Source organism: Vigna unguiculata, chromosome 5 (assembly GCF_037176805.1).
Source record: "Vigna unguiculata cultivar grain cowpea cultivar isolate G323 ecotype 2 chromosome 5, ASM3717680v1, whole genome shotgun sequence".
Lineage (NCBI taxonomy): Eukaryota > Viridiplantae > Streptophyta > Magnoliopsida > Fabales > Fabaceae > Vigna > Vigna unguiculata.
Window position 1 is genome coordinate 6833128 of NC_140796.1, and position 7120 is coordinate 6840247.

Consider the following 7120-nt stretch of genomic DNA (forward strand, 5'->3'; position numbering starts at 1 on the left):
GGCTGCTTGGTTTCATGATGTTTGATTTTTTTTTTGTGCAGGAGGTGGTCGAACACAACAATGCAGGGGATTCAAGAGGTGTTCTTGCACGAGTTTAAAGGCTTAGGACGTCTTATAACTGTGGTGGCTGACCTATTGTTGTGTTTAAAAAAATTAAGAAATTAATTTACAATACTAATTTAACTAAGGGCTAAATGGTAATTTGATTATTATTTCTAATAGAACATATTTTTTAATCTATCACAAACTTTCAAATCTTTCCCAAACTTTCACAAAAATTACTTCTAAATTTACTCACCATCACTTCTAAATCCCTTAAAAAAAAAACAACACAAATTTCACTCTTAAATAAACTCAAACCCATCCACTCACTCTCTCTCAATCACTCTCCTCCAAGTGAACACAGCCTAAAGAAAATACACATATTCATCCACTCAAATCCACACAAATCCATCTTTCCACACTCTCCCAAATCCATCTTATGAAGTGAACACAACCTTAAGGTTTACTTATAACAATAAAAATAATTAACCTTCAATATTTTATTGTCAAAGACGAATTAGCCATATTAACTTATAAATTCTTAAAACTAATTATATGTTATAGTCAATGAATATAACTTTTATAAATTCTTAAAACTAATTATATGTTATAGTCGATGAATATAACTTTAAATTTTTTTGAACAACTACATGAAGTGTTTCTCTAAATAAACCGCAGTAAAGGAGGGATACCCTTTACCTATTTAGACTTACAACTAGGGGGTAATCATAGGAAGAGAGCTTTTGGAAAAGGTATGTTGCAAGAGATTAGAAAGAAATTATATATGTGGAGAGGAAAGTTTTGTCATTTAAGAGGCATTTTATATGGGGTTGGGTACATGATCATAGGAAGATAGCATGAGTAAATTGAGATAAATTATGTAAGCCAAATCATGAGGATGATTCAGGAGCTAGAGACTTAGAAACTTTCAAAATGGCCTTATATTTCATAACACAAAAATGGGAAAACAATAATAATGCAATATATCCCTAAAAAAAGAAAATATTACCTTTCCTTTATTATTTTTAATGTAATATTGGAAGCATTATTAATAATATTTTTTTACTTAGATATCGTATGATTGTAATGGAAAACTTCGTAAATTGACCAGTTAATGCTACAAAATATGATAAATTTTGGTATCAACAAGCCACACCACTGAAATTAGTTAGATATAAAAGAATAGCAATCGAATTGTCAGAATCCTTAGATGTTTTAATGGAAAACTTTGGAACTTTCATGACTCCTTCAGAAAAAGTTTTCATATTGGGACATTTAACTACCTTGACCATTTTTAAACATGGGCATTGCAGAGTGGCGTTGCCCGAATAAAAGCTTACAAGTCTTGGCAATGATTTCAGCTTGATTGATTTGAGTCGTTCAAATACCATCTCACCACAACCATCTTCATTTTCATGTTTAATAATTTCTTTCATTGATTCACAACTCTTTATGATTAGGGTCTCAAGTTTCACCAAACTTTTGACGGTTGCAGATGTGAATAAATACTCCATCCTTTCACACTGTTAGGGATATATATGTATGCATGGACTTCTGTTATGCAGTCTGTTACGTTTGCATATTTCTGTTATCCATGTATTACTATATATAAACCTTTGTATCCTTCTCCTATGAAACAACATTCATTCTAACAGTTTCTCTTTCATGCTTTCTTCTTCCATCACTTTGCCTAAACCTTACATGGTATCAAAGCTATTTTTTTTTCTTTCCTCATGTCTTCCGCTACTGTTAATTCTGGTGTTTCCCACTCTTCCCCATCTATGGCTTCTTCCCTCAGCCCACACACGTTCAATTCTCCTATTAGCCTCAAACTTGACGAAGATAATTTCTTGATATGGAAACATCAAGTCTTGGCTACTATTGATGGTCTTCAGCTGATGCGGTTTCTTGACGGATCTCCCTCCCCACCAAAATATGTTGATCCTTGATAGTAATTCAAGGTTGTGAAAGGGATAGTTGAAGGGATAGAGAAAATGTGTAGGTAGTAGAGTGTGAAAGTAGTAGTTGGAGAAATGTATTTGTAGTTGAGAGTAGTTGTATTGGATGTTGTGTTAGTTGTTCTTCATGTTACAAAATGGTAGGATACATGGGTATTTATAGACCCATAGATTATTCTAGAAACTCCTAGCTAGAACTAATGCAAATACTTCTAGATTTTTCTACATAGTTGAATGTTCTTGATTTTTCTTTCTATCCTAGGCTTTTCTCCAATACTCTAGAAGTTTCTTTACATTTCAATAACTCTATCTTATATTTTTTTAGATTCTTCTAGAATTTGCATTATACTTTAATACTCCTCCTTGATGCAAATTCGGTAACTCCAAGCATAGCGCGTAGTAGTTCAAATCTTGGTCTTGGTAAGGCCTTTGTGAAGATATCTGCAATTTGATCTTCTGTCGGGCAGTACTCAAGTCGTATCTTCATATTTGTTTCCGCTTCTCTGATGAAGTGGAATTTAATTGCTATGTGTTTTGTTCTACTATGATGTATTGGGTTCTTCGTCATTGCGATAGCTGATTTATTATCACAGTTGATTGTAGTAGGTCCACTTTGTTTCTCTCCCATATCTTTGAATATCTTTCGAAGCCATATAGCTTGACTTGTTGCTTCAGCAGCAGCCACATATTCTGCTTCAGCTGTTGATTGTGCAACAATTGCTTGCTTCTTTGATGCCCAAGAGAATATTCCCGATCCAAGCGAGAAAGCATAGCCTGAGGTGCTCTTCATGTCATCTATTGATCTTGCCCAATCACTATCGGTGTAGCCAATGATCCTTGAGTTAGTCATGATTTTGTACCATATTCCAAACTCCTTTGTGCCTTGTAGATATCTTAAAATTCTTTTCCCTACTCCATAATGAATCTGACTTGGCTTTTGCATGAATCTTGATAGAAGACTTGTGGCATACATAATGTCTGGTCTTGTGGCTGTGAGATATAAGAGACTTCCAATCAAACTTCTATAGCGTGATGCATCTGTTTCTTGTGCTCCATCATCTTTTTGTAGTTTCTCATTTACCACCAATGGAGTAGCGACAGGTTTACAATCATACATCTTGAACTTCTTCAATAGGGCTTCAATATATTTCTTTTGAGAGATAAATATGCCGTCTTCTTGTTGTTTCACCTCTATACCGAGGAAATAGTTCATCAACCCAAGGTCGGTCATCTCAAATGTCTTCATCATGTCTTCTTTAAATTCTTTCATCATCTCCAAATTGTTTCCTGTATAGATAAGATCATCGACATATAAGGAGACAATGAGGTGATACTGACCTTGTGCTTTAATATATAGTGTTGGCTCACTTTTGCTCCTCCTGAATCCTTGATCGATGAAGTATTGATCAATCTTGCTATACCATGCTCGAGGAGCTTGCTTCAAGCCGTATAAGGCTTTTTTTAGTCTTAGTACTTTGCCTTCATTGCCTTTATTGATGAAGCCTTGAGGTTGTTCAACATAAATCTCTTCTTCGAGCACTCCATTTAGGAAGGCTGATTTGACATCTTTTTGAGCTTTGTTTTATATACCCATTTCACTCCAATGATGTCTTTTCCTTGAGGACAATTTACGAGCTCCCAAGTGTTATTCTTCTCAATCATTTTAACCTCTTCTTCCATAGCCTTGACCCATATTTCTTGCTTTGATGCTTCCTCATAGCAGTTAGGCTCAATCATGGCCATATTGCAGGTTTCGTATATGTCTACCAAAGATCTTACTCGTCTTGGAGTGGACTCTAGTGAAGAATCTTCTAATGGAGGTGGAGAAGGCGTACCTGAAGCTTCTGCCTCTTCTTGAATTTTTTCTTGATATTGTTGCACTGGAACTAAAGTGGTGCTTTTAACAACTTTTTCTTCTTCCCAATTCCAAGAAGCATTTTCATCAATTTCAACATCTCGACTAATGATAAACTTTTTTGTTTGTAGGTTGTAAACTCGATATCCTTTTGATTGTGTGCTATATCCCAAGAATATTCCTCGTATAGTCTTGTCTTCAAGCTTGTGCCTCCTTTGATCAGGAACATGTATGTAGCAGATAGATCCAAATACTCGTAGGTGTTTGGCTGATGGCTTTCTTCCACTCCAAGCTTCAATAGGAGTCTTGTCTTTGACTGCCTTAGTTGGACATCTGTTTAAAATGTAAACTGCAGTGTAGACTGCTTCAGCCCAAAAAGTGTTAGGCATACCTTTCTCTTTTAGCATTGATCTTGCCATCTCCATGACTGTGCGATTTTTTCTTTCTGATACACCGTTTTGTTGTGGAGTATATGCGACTGTGAGTTGTCTCTCTATGCCTTCATCTTCGCAGAATTTGTCAAACTCGCGAGATGTATACTCCTTTCCACGATCACTTCTAAGTACTTTTATTTGTTTTCCACTTTGCTTCTCAACAAGGGCCTTGAATTTCTTGAATATTCCAAAGACTTCTGACTTTGCCTTTAAGAAATAAACCCATGTAATTCTAGAGAAGTCATCAATGAAGAGGATGAAGTACTTGTTGTTGTGATGTGAAGGCGTCCTCATTGGTCCACAAACATCAGTATGGATCAACTCTAGTAAGTCTTTTGCTCTCCATGCTTTGTCGGTCGAGAATGGTAATCGATGTTGTTTACCAAGGAGACATCCTTCGCATGATTCATTATTCTCTTTTAAGCATGGAAGATCTCTCATCATGTTTTTCTTATATAGAAGCTTTAAGGCATATGTGTTGAAGTGGCCAAATCTCCTATGCCAAAGCCACGAGTCATCAACTTCTGCCTTCATGGCAATATTAGTTTCAGGTTTGAAGCTTATGGGAAAGCTTCTATTTCTCTTCTCCATTTTTACTTGGCCAATTTTTGTCTTTCTACTGTCATAAATTTTGCATGTATCTTTCTCAAAGTGGAGAGAATATCCATTCTCCATCATTTGACCAATACTTAAAAGATTCTCTTTAAGATTGGGAACCAATAAAACATCCTTGATGAATTTCGTACCTTTCTTTGTCTCCACCATGACAGTTCCTTTGCCTTGAGACTCCACTATGGTACCGTTTCCTAGTCGAACTTTGACATTGACAAATTTATCAATGTCTTTGAAGATGCTTTGATCTTTGGCCATGTGATTGCTGCATCCACTATCCAAGTACCAACTTTCTCCTCCGTTAGGAGATTCTTGATTGGCATAAAATAAGCGTTGTTCCTGATTATGTTCTTCAGCAAAGTTTGCTTGATGCTTATTTTTATTACGACAATACTTCTCTACGTGGCCAAATTTCTTGCAGTATTGACATTGAGGTTTTCCATGATGCCAACAATCTTTTTCCATGTGACTTGTCTTTTTACATATGCCACATGGGGGATATTTTCCTTGATGAGTCATAGGGAAGCTTCTAGAATTTTCTTTATTTCTAGAAATTTCTCCTCTACTTTTATTTCCTTCATATTCTTTATTCTGAGACCGTAATTTTAGTTTTGATTGAAAGGCATTTTCGACCGAGTCTTCTTCATGCCTTTTCAATCTTTGTTCATAAGCTTCAAGAGAGCCTATTAGTTGTGTTACTGACAATGTGGCCAGATCTTTTGTTTGTTCAATCGCAGTTGCGATTGCATCATATTTTTGGGGAATAGAAATTAAAATTTTCTCAACGATTTTTTTGTCAAGAATAGTTTCCCCATAGGCTCTCATCTGATTAACTATTTCCTTTATTCTAGAATAGTAGTCTTTAATGGTCTCAGATTCTTTCATTCTTATTAATTCAAACTCTCGTCGTAGGGAATGAAGTTTAACATTGCGTACCTCATCACTTCCTTGAAACTCTTCTTGTATTGTGTTCCAAGCTTGCTTTGCGTTTGTGGCACCTATTATTCTCGGAAAGATTGTGTCATCAACTGCTTGTTGAAGAGAAAATAAAGCCCTTGAATCTTTCTGTTTGTTTTCCTTCAACTCCTTCTTCTGAGCTGCAGTAAGAGTGGAAGTGTCTTCTGGAATAGTGAATCCCTCTTCTATAATGTCCCATAAGTCTTGGGAGCGAAAGAATGTCTTCATTTTGACACTCCAAAAATCATAATTTTCTCCTGTGAAAATAGGTACTGGAATTGATGATGTTTGATTGGTAGTGGCCATAGGTTGAGAAAATATTTTGGAAGTAGTATATAATGGAGTTCTAATTTTTTTTTGAAGTAGTTGAAAAGTTTATCTACGCCCAGTAGATGACCGAACGTAGCTCTGGTACCACTGATAGTAATTCAAGGTTGTGAAAGGGATAGTTGAAGGGATAGAGAAAATGTGTAGGTAGTAGAGTGTGAAAGTAGTAGTTGGAGAAGTGTATTTGTAGTTGAGAGTAGTTGTATTGGATGTTGTGTTAGTTGTTCTTCATGTTACAAAATGGTAGGATACATGGGTATTTATAGACCCATAGATTATTCTAGAAACTCCTAGCTAGAACTAATGCAAATACTTCTAGATTTTTCTACATAGTTGAATGTTCTTGATTTTTCTTTCTATCATAGGCTTTTCTCCAATACTCTAGAAGTTTCTTTACATTTCAATAACTCTATCTTATATTTTTTTAGATTCTTCTAGAATTTGCATTATACTTTAATAATCCTGAGGCGGAAACAAGTGCTACTGTCAACCCGGTTTACCTTCATCATCATCAACAAGATCGTCTCATTGTGGCATGGCTTCTGGCCTCCATGTCAAACACTATGCTCACAAAAATGGTTGGTTTAAACACCTCTCATCAAATCTGGCAAAAGCTCAATGTGTATTACACTAGTCAGTCACGTGCAAGAATCAAGAAATTGAAAACTCAACTCAAAAGCACCAAGAAGGATAAGTCCATTTCCGTGTACGTTCTTGACATCAAGAAACTCGTCGACGCTCTTGCAGCTATTGGTTCACCTATCACAGAAGATGATCACATTGAATACATTCTTGATGGTCTTCCTGAAGATTATGATGGGTTTGTCACCTCTATTTTATCTCGCCATGAACCCTACACCATAGAAGAAATTGAAGCTTTGCTTCTCGCTCAAGAAGAGTGGTTCGAAAAACATAGGAGCACTGACATTCTTCCA